This window comes from Hyperolius riggenbachi, chromosome 5, assembly GCF_040937935.1.
Source record: "Hyperolius riggenbachi isolate aHypRig1 chromosome 5, aHypRig1.pri, whole genome shotgun sequence".
Classification (NCBI taxonomy): domain Eukaryota; kingdom Metazoa; phylum Chordata; class Amphibia; order Anura; family Hyperoliidae; genus Hyperolius; species Hyperolius riggenbachi.
This window is the reverse complement of record NC_090650.1, coordinates 217,000,655-217,012,807: the sequence shown is the minus strand read 5'-3', so window position 1 is coordinate 217,012,807 and position 12,153 is coordinate 217,000,655. Positions and strand designations below refer to the sequence as shown.

The following is a 12,153-nucleotide window of genomic DNA, read 5'->3' as shown; positions in this document are numbered from 1 at the left end:
TTTTTACTTCAATCGATCCAATCCGCAACGGTGTCCAAAATTCATACGTGTGAGAATTTCAGTAAGAAAATAATCCAATCAGTGCAGCAAAGAAGCTTACTGGCTAGCTGCCTGTTTGTATGTGTGCACTGTGGCTGACAGAGTCACATCAGGGAAGAGGTGGCAGCTCATAACCCTGCACTGTAGGCATGAGGGTGAAGGGAAGCCCACCACTTTTCGCGCATAGCTGTCTCCAGTACAGCCCGCGTCCTATACAGATGTGCTCTGACTTCTAGCCGTTATGTTCCACAGCACAGAGCACACTTCCCTATCACAGCCAATCGCCTTCACACTGGCGTTCTGTGTGACGTCACACCCGCCGCCTCCTTCGTAGCAGGGGGTCAGGCAGGACCGTAGTGACGATGAGGCTAGCTCTATGCCCGCCCATTGGAGGAGGATATGTGAGCGTGTGATCCTATGATGCGTTGCTAGGACGGGTGGAGGTAGTGTGTCCTGTGGGGCGCTCCGTACGGGGGGGACGGGAAGACAGTGGGAAAGGAGTGCGGAGGATCTGTGCTGCGGGAACCGGTCTGCGCTCCTGTGGATATGATGAGGGTGTTTGGCTGCTGGAGGACGTAGCATGGCGGAGCGGCGGGAGCAGAGTGACGGGTGAGCGAAGCTCTGTCTGGCTGAAGTGACGTTTGTTTGGAAGAGTCCTGAAAGTGCTTTCTCTATTATGTGTTACCCATCACTGTCACATACTGCTAGATGCCGCGTCCAGTCAGCGCTGCGCATAGTGACTGAGATTCCTCTGTCTTGTCACTGCACTCATCACAGGCTGGCTGTGGGCATTTTGCTGCTCCTTTACTGCCTGCCTGCCTCCCTCATGCTCCTCTCCTACTTACACCCCTCGTGATCCTGCCTGCTTCCCTTCTGCACCCTACCTGCCTTTCTCTGTTCCTCATTCATTGCCCTGTCTTCAATTCTCCTGCTTTGTTGGCCCTTCTCTTATGACTCTGTCTTGCCTGAATATCATCTTCTATGCACCCGGTCATTCCTCCTTTACTCCCCATGTCTCTGCCTAGTCTGCCTTAGTCCCTCCCACAAGTCCATGCCCTGCCTTAGTCCCTCCCACAAGTCCATGCCCTGCCTTAGTCCCTCCCACAAGTCCATGCCCTGCCTTAGTCCCTCCCACAAGTCCATGCCCCTCCTCTCTTTCTCAAGATCCTTGCCAACCAGCCTGCCTTCCTCAATCCTCCTGCCCTGTATTTTTATTTAATTCAAGCCACTTTCTTGCATGACCTCCTCTCTAAATTCACTGTCCTGGCTTCTTGCCTGCCTCCCTCTCTGAAGTCCCTGCCCTGGGTACTTACCTTCCCTTTTCTCTGAAATCCCTGCCTGGGGTACTTACCTTCCCTTTTCTCTGAAGTCCCTACCCTGGCTTCTTACCTTCCTCTTTCTCTGAAGTGTCTGTACCTCCTACCCCTCTCAAGCTCCTGCCCTGCCTCCCTCCTCCCTCTCTCAAGCTCCTGGCTAGACTGCCTGCCTGAATACCTCCTCTCAAGCTCCTGTACTGCTGTCTTCTCCCTCTCTCTTCTGTCCTGTCTGCCTCTCTCCCTTTGCATTGTGTTTTCCATAATTTTTGTTTTTTACTTTTTCCAATGTCCCCTATGCCCCTGTCCTACCTGATTTTCTTAGTCCAATTCCTTTTGGCCATGCCCCGGTCCTGGTTGTGTTCCCCTCCAATCCGGTCTTCCCCCATGTCTTGGAAACCAATAATATTCCTGTATTCTTAAGTGGTATTTGCCATTAGCTTGTGGTTTATCAGGAATGAAGGAATTGTAGATATTAACACGCAGTGCAGACTTTTTGCTTGATGGGCATTCTGGGGTTAGTATTCCATGTTTTGTGCAGAAGCACAATTGAGAAATGTATGGCCCAACCTGTATACTACATTTATGTTTACATCATGCACAAATATGCATGGTTTCAAAAGCTTTGACAATAAGGATAACTATACATATGTCACGGTCTTACTAAGAATGACAGTAGAAGAGACATTTGCCTGCCCTTGAATGATTCAAGTTCCTCTGAGACTTGTGACAAGCTTACTTCCCATTCAGCCAATGGGTGTTAATGACATGTGTACATGAATGCTTTGTTCTTCTTCCTTTTTTTTTTTTTTTCCTTTTTTCTCAGGGAATAGTCAGATATTGCTGAACTGCGTTGGCAAATGTTTTCTCTATGATAATGATAGTGTTATTTATTCTGTATGGGCTGATTGTTGCAAGAAATGCCTGTACTAGTCGCATCATATGACCAGTTTTGGAGCTGAGGAAATATTATTTCTAGTTACTGGTATTTAATTATTCATCATGCTGCAAAGTATGAGGTTTTTAAATTGTGTTGCTTTTTTTTGTGAACACAACCAATACGAAGAAAGTAAATGTGTATGATTCACATAGATTGTGTTTTTTCATCTAACTAAAATACATAACCATTAAAGTAGAATGTAGATTTGGGTACATCTTGAAAGGAGCTACTGAATATTGCTGCAGTATAAGCACATTTAACCTTGTTTTGTTAAATAAATGAAACTCCTAGTGCTTGTATGATTTGCTTTAATTAGTAAATATATGGAACTAATGACCTTAGCCCGTTTAAAAACGGGCTAGGTCTGTCGCGCTCATCCGCTGCGCGCATGTGCGCACACGCCTGCCCCTCCTGGCCCCGTCCTCCTTTGCAAGCTGCGTCATTCCCCCAGCAACCTCCTTAGTGTCTCTGCGTCCCTCCCTGCACATGTGCACAACAAAAAAAAGACACACCGGTTCATGGCATGCAGAGACACTTGCGTTTTATTAGGTAGGATGATAGATTAGCGTCCTCGAAAAGTAAGGACAAATAAATGTTGATTTGCACCATTTCTAATTTCAAAAAGTCATCTTGCAGATTTGAAAACGTCATAGTACCTCAGTGTTTTCCCCAGGCTCTTTCAGCCGTGTGCTGCACCCGGCTAGTTTTGGTGAGCACCCGGCTGTCATCTGCTCAACTCCTTATCTGCTGTAAGCAGAGTTGTACAGAGAAGCACCGGCCCTGCCTTCTCTCATCTTGCCCCACCCGGCTACTTCATGCCACCCGGCTACTTTTTCATGCCACCCAGCTGAAAAAAATTCTGAGGAGAAGACTGTACCTGTATTATTTACTTTTGATTGGCATGACTTTGAATAGGACAAGTGAAGTTGAGCAAAAACCTCGTCTGTTCTTGTTGCACATTTGCTAGGAATTTGTTCACATGTAAGTACATATTCACACTTTACAGCCATGTAAAGTGGAAAACGCCACGTGAGTTAAAAAAAAAAAAAAAAAAAAAAAATTTAGGCTCGGTCTGCTCTTGTCCAGTTGGAGATCGGATCTGTTTCAAACGGATCCATTTTTCTAAAAACTGATGCAAATCAGTTTTTCAAAATGTTGTCCTTTTTTGTAGCATATGTTTCCAGTCCATTTAAACGTATGTCCTTTCTTCATGTGTGTTTCTATTGGATAAGAGATGATGCTGAGGGGAGGAGCAGGCAGTAGGCAATCCGCTTTTGCCTCTGTTTTGTGTGCAAAAGTTCTCTGTGTAGAGGGAGATCCGTTTTCCTTTCACTACCCCTCCATGTATCTGGGGCCTGTGTTAAAAAAAAACCCCTGCAAATCCGGACCCTCGGTTTAGAGTTTTCAAGCTGGATCCCCCAGACCGCCCATGGATCAGTTTTTAAATTGTGTGAAGACTGCTGCTATTTTTAACATTAGCATCCGTGGCTTCGGTTTTGGTCCGGGCCCAACAATGGAGCCACGGATACGTTTTTAAAACAAATGTGAACTGAGCTTTACTGTAAATGTGAATGATACACCATTCATTTTCTAATTGAGTTGTGTTAAAAGTTCCTTCCTGTTTTGAAGGAGACCTGTATTAAACATTCTATGACTTGATTTAATATCTTCTATGTTTTACATATCTAACTTTGTTTGAGGCAGGGGTTATGCTGGGCATACACGGCTCGATATTTTGCCGCTCGATTCTGCAGACAATTCTCTTATCTTCCTCTCGTTTTTCTTATCTTTTTTCATTGTCCTCCATGCAGAATTGTAGTGGCGAAACGATTGGGCGGGAGATCGGACGTGTTGGAAATTATCTATCGAGCCATCTAAATGACTCAGAATCGACCCGTGTATTCCCAGCAGTACACTTGAGCAAATCCACAGCGTTTTGCCACAGAGAAAAAAATGCATGCTGTGTTTTCTAGAGGCATAGCCGATTCTGCATAGCGTAAGTAAAAAAATACAACTGCACTACTTTCCTGCACAATGCATGCAATTATCAGTAGAAATCAATGGTGGCTATTAAAAACAAACCAAGAACCCTACAAATCCTACAATTGTGTGGCAAACCGCTTGCAGGGAATTGTCTGCGATTTCCGCAGATGCAAGTGTGATCCCTCCCTTAATATAGCACATTGCAGCTACCCTAGCTCACTAGAGCTACAGAATGTATTGTCAGTGTCATGGGATCTGACATGTACTGTTTAATGCAGAGGGGATGAGGGATGACGCTGCAAGGTAGGGAAGAGTGGAATCCGGCAGGTTGGGTGAGGAGAACAATGCACTAGTTTTCAGCTGTTGCACAAAGATCTTGCATGGCAAGTCTTAAAATTACACTAGGGGCAGCTGTATACAGGCCATCCCCCTCTTAGCCTGTGTACACGGCTTAACCCTAAACAGTACATTTCTGTCTATAAGCATCTCTTGAGATAACAGGGTTTACTTGGAGACAGGGAGGGCAGTACAGGGAGTGTGCTATTGCTTCCAACTGAGAAAACTCCATGCTAAGTACACACAATGCGATTTCCTGTCAGATCGATGGGAAGATGCATTGTGTGTATGTGCTCCTGCTCCATAACCATATACATTTTCAGGTTATTACTTCACAGAATCAATCCTGTACAGGAGCAGACCGGTCAAGTTGGAAATAATTGGTTAGACCTGTCGATCTGACGGGAAGTTGGATCATGTGTACCTAGCATCCTTGTGCTAGTGTGTATGTATGAGAGATGTATATAAATCCTGGCTCAGAGGAGAAATATAACTTCATTTTATTTATAAAAGACACTGAGAGTTCAAGCTCACTTTAAGTTTGCAAGGCTGATGATGTATTAAAAGTTTAAGACTGAAAGCAGCACTGTGAAGGGCATTAAACTTAGTGCAGGAATAAAACTGGACCATTTCTTCACCAGGAAGGCTCCTCATGCTTGCCAGTTAGGTATGGAGTGTGGTGTTGTACCTTTTTTAAGGGCTCGTTTCCACTATAGCGAATCCGCATGCAGGCACCGCATGCGGATTCGCATAGTCACTACAAGTGGATGGGATTGTTTCCACTTGTGCGTTGTGCGGGTGCGTTTTGGTGTGCGGGGGAAATCTGCACGGCAGAGCCGTCAGATTTCGCGTGCGGCTGGAATGTGGGCGAATTGCCCGCAATGCTTTTATTAGGGAAATCGCATGGGGCTTTGTCATGCGGTTTTCCCCGCGATTTCGCGTGTGATTTCGCATGTACTGCTAAGACAATTTACACAGGCAGTGACATGGTTAAATTCGCCTGCTTCTTAGCCATGCGAAATCGCATGCGGAATCGCGGGGAAAACAGCATGCGGAAAGGCATCCGCATGCGATTTCGTCCACGGTGGAATCCAGGCGATTCCGCACCGCAACAGTGGAAACGAGCCCTTACCTTTCCCATAATTCCAGTGATTAGAAATGCTGAGGTGGATGAATGGTCCCAAAGATGCACGGACATCTATCAACTTGACAGCTGGGCTAGGTAGGAGGGCTGGGGATTACTGTGAGCCTTATTCTTGGCAAGGTTAGTATCTTAAGCAGAATATCAAAAATTCACACATTTATCTTTGAAGTATAGAAAAAGTAACTCACTTTCCAGGATTCACATCTTTTTCGTGTCTTTTGCTCTCTAAATTTCTAAAATTTTGCAGAGGAAATGAGGTAAATTTTAAATATCTATATGGTTTGTAGATATCCACTTAGAAAGTATTGCCAAAGGTTTATATTTCTATTTGGACACATTTAGGACTGGCTTCTATGTATCAGAAGTTAAAGCAGAATTGGTCTCTCAGCAAGCTTGCACTGCAAGTAGATATCCCTCAATACAGTGTAAAAGTACATCTCAAGTAAAACCTGAGGGAAGGAGTTAAAGTGGACCTGAACTCAGAACCTCCTCTCTGTTTTAAAAGATACACAACTGCATAATAACCTTAAAAGAAAAACATTACTTTGTTACAGCTGATGCAGATCCTGCAATAAATCTGCAGTGTGCAGTTCTTTCACAGAAGCAGACATTTGATTAACATCACATGTTTACATATTAGCTGCTCTGCCGAGGCAGTGAGATCAAATTACAGATGAGGGGGAATTAGACAGGCTAAACTCTCCAAATACATGCAGGGTGCATATTGGACACGAGCTTGCTTAATATCTTTGCTTAGGGCTCGTTCCCACTGTTGCGACGCGATTTCGGCCGCATTCCGACGCTTGTAAAAACGCATGCGGATGCGTTTCCACATGCGTTTTTACCCGCGATTTCGCATGCGATTTCGCATGGCAGGGTGCCATGCGAAATTAACCATGACACTGCCAGGGCTAAATAAAATTGAAAAAGGTGCGAAATCGCGGGTAAAAACGCATGTAACAAACGCATGCGTTTTTACTATTAAATACATTAGCGGCGATTCGCACGGATTCCCGACGCAGGCGAAATCGTTGGCTCTTTTGTGCGTTTTTTTCACGCTGAAAAAAACGCACCTCAACAACGCTACAGTGGAAACAGGCCCATCCACTTGTATTACATGTGCGGATCTGCATGCGTTGGACGCATGCAGATTCGCGATAGTGGAAACGAGCCCTCAGCCACGCTCCTGGCTGTGTAGGAGCATTGCCCCACTGCATAGGCACACGCACGGTCTTTGCAGTAGCACGTAACTGCTTGCTCATAGCATTTTCCTTGGGCAGGGTAAGTGGGGAACACCATGCTCTCTGACTTCGCTCGGGTGAATCGATCTGCCTGGCAGATTGGTGGGAAAGCTGCTGATAGAGAGCAGGGACTGTTGTACACATGCTGGCTTCTTGTCAGAGGCTGTCTTTACTGGCCGCCTTGACTAAATTTCATTTAGCGGGTGCAATTATCACTCGATTTTTGTGTTATGATTGATATTGGGGGTTAAAATGGGTCAAAAGATCAGCAATGCTGGTTTTTAGTCAGGCATAAAATAATTGATCATAATATTGATTGTACTATCGATTGAAAACCAAATTGATAATTGAATAGTGTATGGCCAGCTTAAAGAGGAACTCCAATGAAAATAATGCAATAAAAAAGGTGCTTCGTTTTTACAATAATTATGTATAAATGATTGTCAGCGATTTCCCATTGTAAAATCGTTGCTCTCCCTGATTTACATTCTGACATTTTCATATGGTGACATGTTTACTGCTGGCAGGTGATGTCTGTGGAAGGAGATGTTGCTTGCTTTTTTTGCAGTTGGAAACAGCTGTTATTTTCCCACAATGCAACAAACTCTCACAGTGTGATGTCAGAACCATGGTCTTGACATCACACTGTGGGAGGGGTTTCACCACAATATCAGCCATACAGAGCCCCCTGATGATATGTTTGTGAAAAGGAAAAGATTTCTCATGGTAAAGGGGGTATCCGCTACTGAATGGGATGAATTTAAATTCTTGGTTACAGTCTCTGAACCTGAACTGAAAATAAAAAGTCAAAATAATCATACACAGGTCATACTTACTTCCTGTGTAGTCTACTTCTTGATCTCTTTCGTCCCTCCTGCGTCCCATTTGTCCACTGTGATCAATGGAATTCTCTGTCCTCCATTTTAAAAATGGCCATTATCCCATAACAGCTTCCTGGTCAGCACACTGTTAAACTGTAATATCACCCGCTTGAGCCATAGGGAAACATGGACATTACCTTGCACATTCAGTTGTAACTGACAGCAACTGGTGTATTTCAGTTCTGACAAAATCTTGTCAGAACTGGAAGGGGTCACTGTAAGAAGAAAAGGATGAGCTTCTGAGAGGAACTGACAGTGAGTTTAGTATGTAATATTCATTTGTAGCTACGTCATGTGTTTATTTTAACCACTTAAGCCCACAGGGTTGACATTTTTTTGCATCTGAGCAACTTTCACCTCCCATTCATTTGCTAATAACTATCACTACTCGGCACAATGAATGGATCTATATCTTGTTTTTTTCGCTACCAATTAGGCTTTCTGTGGGTGATACATTTTGCTGAGAATTAATTTATTGTAAATCCATTTTAACAGGAATATTAAGAAAGAAATGGAAAAAAATCATTATTCCTCAGCTTTTGGCCCTTATAGTTTGAAATTAATACATGCTACCATAATTAAAACCTATGTACTTTATTTACCAATTTGTCCCGCTTATTACACCATTTAAATTATGTCCCTATAACAATGTATGGCACCGATATTCAATGTGGAAATAAAGGTGCATTTTTTTCATTTGCGCCCATCACTATTTAGAAGCCCATAATTTAATAAATCATATTGATATACTCCTTTGACATGCATATTTAAAAAGTTCAGACCCTTAGGTAACTATATATATATATATTTTTTTATTATTGTAATTTTTTTTATTTTATTTATTTAAACTTGTATGTGGGTATTTTTTTGGTGTGGGAGGTAAACAGGGGTTTTTTAATGTATTAAAATGTATTTATTTAACACAGTGTGTTTTTGGTGTAATTTGCTATTTGGCCACAAGATGGCCAAAGTCAAAAAGTCCTGGGAGCGATCGATCTCGCTCCCAGGCAGAAGAAAGGAGACCAGAGCTCAGAAAAGCCGCAGCGTCTGTAGAGACGCTGTCGGCTTTTCTCCAGGGGGGTCCGATCAGCGAAAGGGATTTATAATCCCTTTCACTGATCGGTGGGCTAACGGCCAGCAGCGGGGGCGCGCACGGAGGGGGGGGCGCGGGAGCACGCGCGACCTGCGTGAGTGCGCGCAGCCTAACTGGATGAAAATTTTCGTCCAGTTAGGCTGAAGTGGTTAAATAATTTTTCTTGCTTCAGGTTCCCTTTAAGATACAAATCTTGTAACCATCACAACCACTGCAATGCGATCCTTTTTTTTTTTTTTCCCTGGTTTATATTAAAGCAATTGTTTTGTGCACCTAGACTCTAGTGTGATCCTTTGTATCCATGGAGTGATTGAGATATCTGATGATTCCTTACCAAAACAGAATTAAGACGGGGAAATTAGAAACAAAACAAAAACATAGCTCTGTGTTTGAATCAATCGGTGGAAAAGGAGCACCACCACTCCCATGATAAATATGGTGCTGTTGTGATCAGCAAAGCACCTGCAATACAAATACAAAACTCTGATCGAAACAGCCCTTATTGAACAGCCCATATGTTTTTTTTAATTACCAGTATTCCAATACTTTGTAATTTTAAATGTGAAAGAAGCATCTGATTATGGAAATACATCATTCCATACTTCCCTCTATACATATCTTGTAGTTTAGACATTTTCTTTCCCTCCCGAGTTAAGGTCAATGTGGCTATAATGGCTTTTTATCAGATCATCAGAGTAGAAGCATGTAGGGTTTTGCATTGCTTGCTGAAGTTCTGACAATGTACTGACCTGGAGGGGATTTTTTTTTCTGCAGAGTTGGCGTAATCTGTTTAATTGTATTCAGCAACAGTCAGTACGTTAATGATCAGAATTCCAGTATGGTGCAATTAAAGTAGTGTCCAATTCACATTTTGGATGCGTGTGTGTGAGTTGTGGATGCAGAGCTGTGAGCCCCAACAGGAAGTTAGAGGCAGCACAGTAGTTATGTGGCTAGTGCAACTGATTAGTGAGATGCTATTTCTCCAAAATGATGCATATTATAAATTGCATACACATTTGACTCGGGCCACGTAGATGCAGCTCCTGCTTATATGGACTGGTCTAAACCCAAGCGGAATGCAGTTTGGAGGAAATGATGCATCCTAGACAGAAAAATGTGCATCTGCGGGAATATGGCCATGCCTGTTCAGTAAGCTGAAGCCGATCGTTCATGACCGGGTGCGGCATACTCGCACAGGTGCAGTTCAGCCGTACTCAGGCAAGAAGGGGAGCATGTCCGTGGACTAAAAGTGGGTCCTGGTAAGCAGGGCCAAGGAGAACACAGGAAGCCTCTGGAGGATCCAGAGCTTTGCTCTACCTAGGTAAGTATCTGTTTTATCGCTTATATTTTGCTTCAGGTTTGATTTAAATTTTCATCATGTATGTGTTCCCTACCTAATGGTTTGGACTATATGACCACCAGCAGTACTAAACAGTTTGTTTGCCAAACTGGAGTCTGTGTTGCAGCAGCTAATTGGAGGGGTTGATGCAGCTTCTTGTACCTATCTGACCAACTGGAGAATGAGCTAACGAAAGGTGACTATCAGTGGTTCAGTCTTTAGTGTACAATGTTACTAAATCTATGTTTTAGAAGGAGTAAACTATGTACACAAACTTTAACCAGTTCACCCCCAAGGGTTTTTATCCTAACGGACCAGAGCAATTTTCAGTTGTCAGTGCTCCTCCTTTTTATTCCCCAATAACTTTATTACTACTTATCACAAGAAAATGATCTATACCTCGTTTTTTCCGCCACTAATTAGGCTTTCTGTGGATAATACATTTTGCTAGGAATTTTTTATTCTAAATGCGTTTTTAATGAGAAAAACAGAAAAAAAAAGAGAAAAAAATCATTATTTCTCAGTTTTCAGCCATTATAGTTTTAAAATTAAACATTCTCCTGTGGATAAAACAAACGCGTTTTATTTGCCAAGTTGTCCTGATTATTAAACTGTTTAAATTATGTCCCTATCACAATGTATGGCGACAGTATATTATTTTGAAATATAAGTGTTATTTTTCTGTTCTATTTTTTTTTTTTGTTCTGGCCATAATTACAAGCCCCTATGTAATAAATTAATTTTCCCCCATTAAAAATAGATTAAAAAAGCTGAGTCCCTAAGGCAACTTTTTATTTATTTATTTTTTTAAGCTGAATTCCCCCCCCCCCCCCCCCCCCCCCCCCCAAGTGGTTTTTTTTTTGGGGTGGGAAGTATAATTTTATTAATGATGTGTATGTACTTGAAAATGTATGTATTTTGTAGGTGTAATATACTTTTTGGCCACAAGATGAAGTGAACACGTTATAGGAAGTGTTCATTTTTTTTTTTATTTTTTTTTACACTTTATTTAATAATTACATTTCCTGTTTTTGTGAATGGACGTAGCCGCTGTTCACGGTCTCGTCCATTCACTCCAGGCACTGCGATTGGGTAGAGGACCGTTCGGTCTTCTTCCCTAATCACCCAGCACGGGATCCCGACGGAAACAGCGGCGGTAGCGGCGCACACACGGCGGGAACGCGCGACGTATTAAAACGTCATGTTGCCGTTAATAGCGGTAAGCATGACGTTTTAATACGTTAGGATGTCCGTAAATGGTTAAGTAGATATTTTAGATGAGAGAGGGTGTAGTTTGCCATATGAAGGATGTAATGTGGAATGGATAAGTGTACTGTAATATTTGAGGGAGTAATCTGGATACTAAGGGTAGGTCCATAATACTGTAATGTGTGTTCAGTTTAATGTGTGGGGATGTTGGGTAAAGATAAAATATGGGAGTGTCATTTGGCGGCACCTATATAATGTAGGCTGGTAAAGTGAGGCGCGTGAGTGCAGTGTTGGTGTAGTGTGCATAGGGTGCAAGCTGTCTAATACAGGGGGCTTAGCACTAATGGTCAGTGAGATGTGAATCATTCGGAGCTGATGCAAATGTTATGGTGTTATACAACTTAATGCAACGTGGAATTAGTCCAGTCCAGTGCAGCAACTGCTGCATTTGGTCTATTTCAAAGCTGAATAAATTTGCATAAAATTGACATTTGTAATGTAATGTCTGAGTAATATGGAGTGGGGGGGGGGGGGGTGTTGTCATGTAAGTGTATTAAGGTTGCCATGAGGGATGTAATGGTTTTGAGTCATGGACTCAGTATAACATGAGGTATAGATAATCCCTGGGAGAGTAC

The 12,153-nt window shown here is 42.8% G+C and overlaps 1 protein-coding gene across 2 annotated transcripts in view; it reads left to right on the top strand.

The window, feature by feature from the left end:
- Positions 1 to 460: 460 nt before the first annotated feature.
- Positions 461 to 12,153, top strand: part of GALNT1 (polypeptide N-acetylgalactosaminyltransferase 1) — a 236,347-nt gene continuing 224,654 nt past the window's right edge. Inside the window, exons 1-2 of one of the 2 annotated variants that reach the window (XM_068236665.1) lie at positions 461 to 648; positions 4,104 to 4,288. The gene's annotated coding sequence lies outside the window, so the exon portion shown is untranslated. The remainder of the gene's footprint in view (positions 649 to 4,103; positions 4,289 to 12,153) is intronic. The other variant, XM_068236664.1, reaches the window with a different exon arrangement.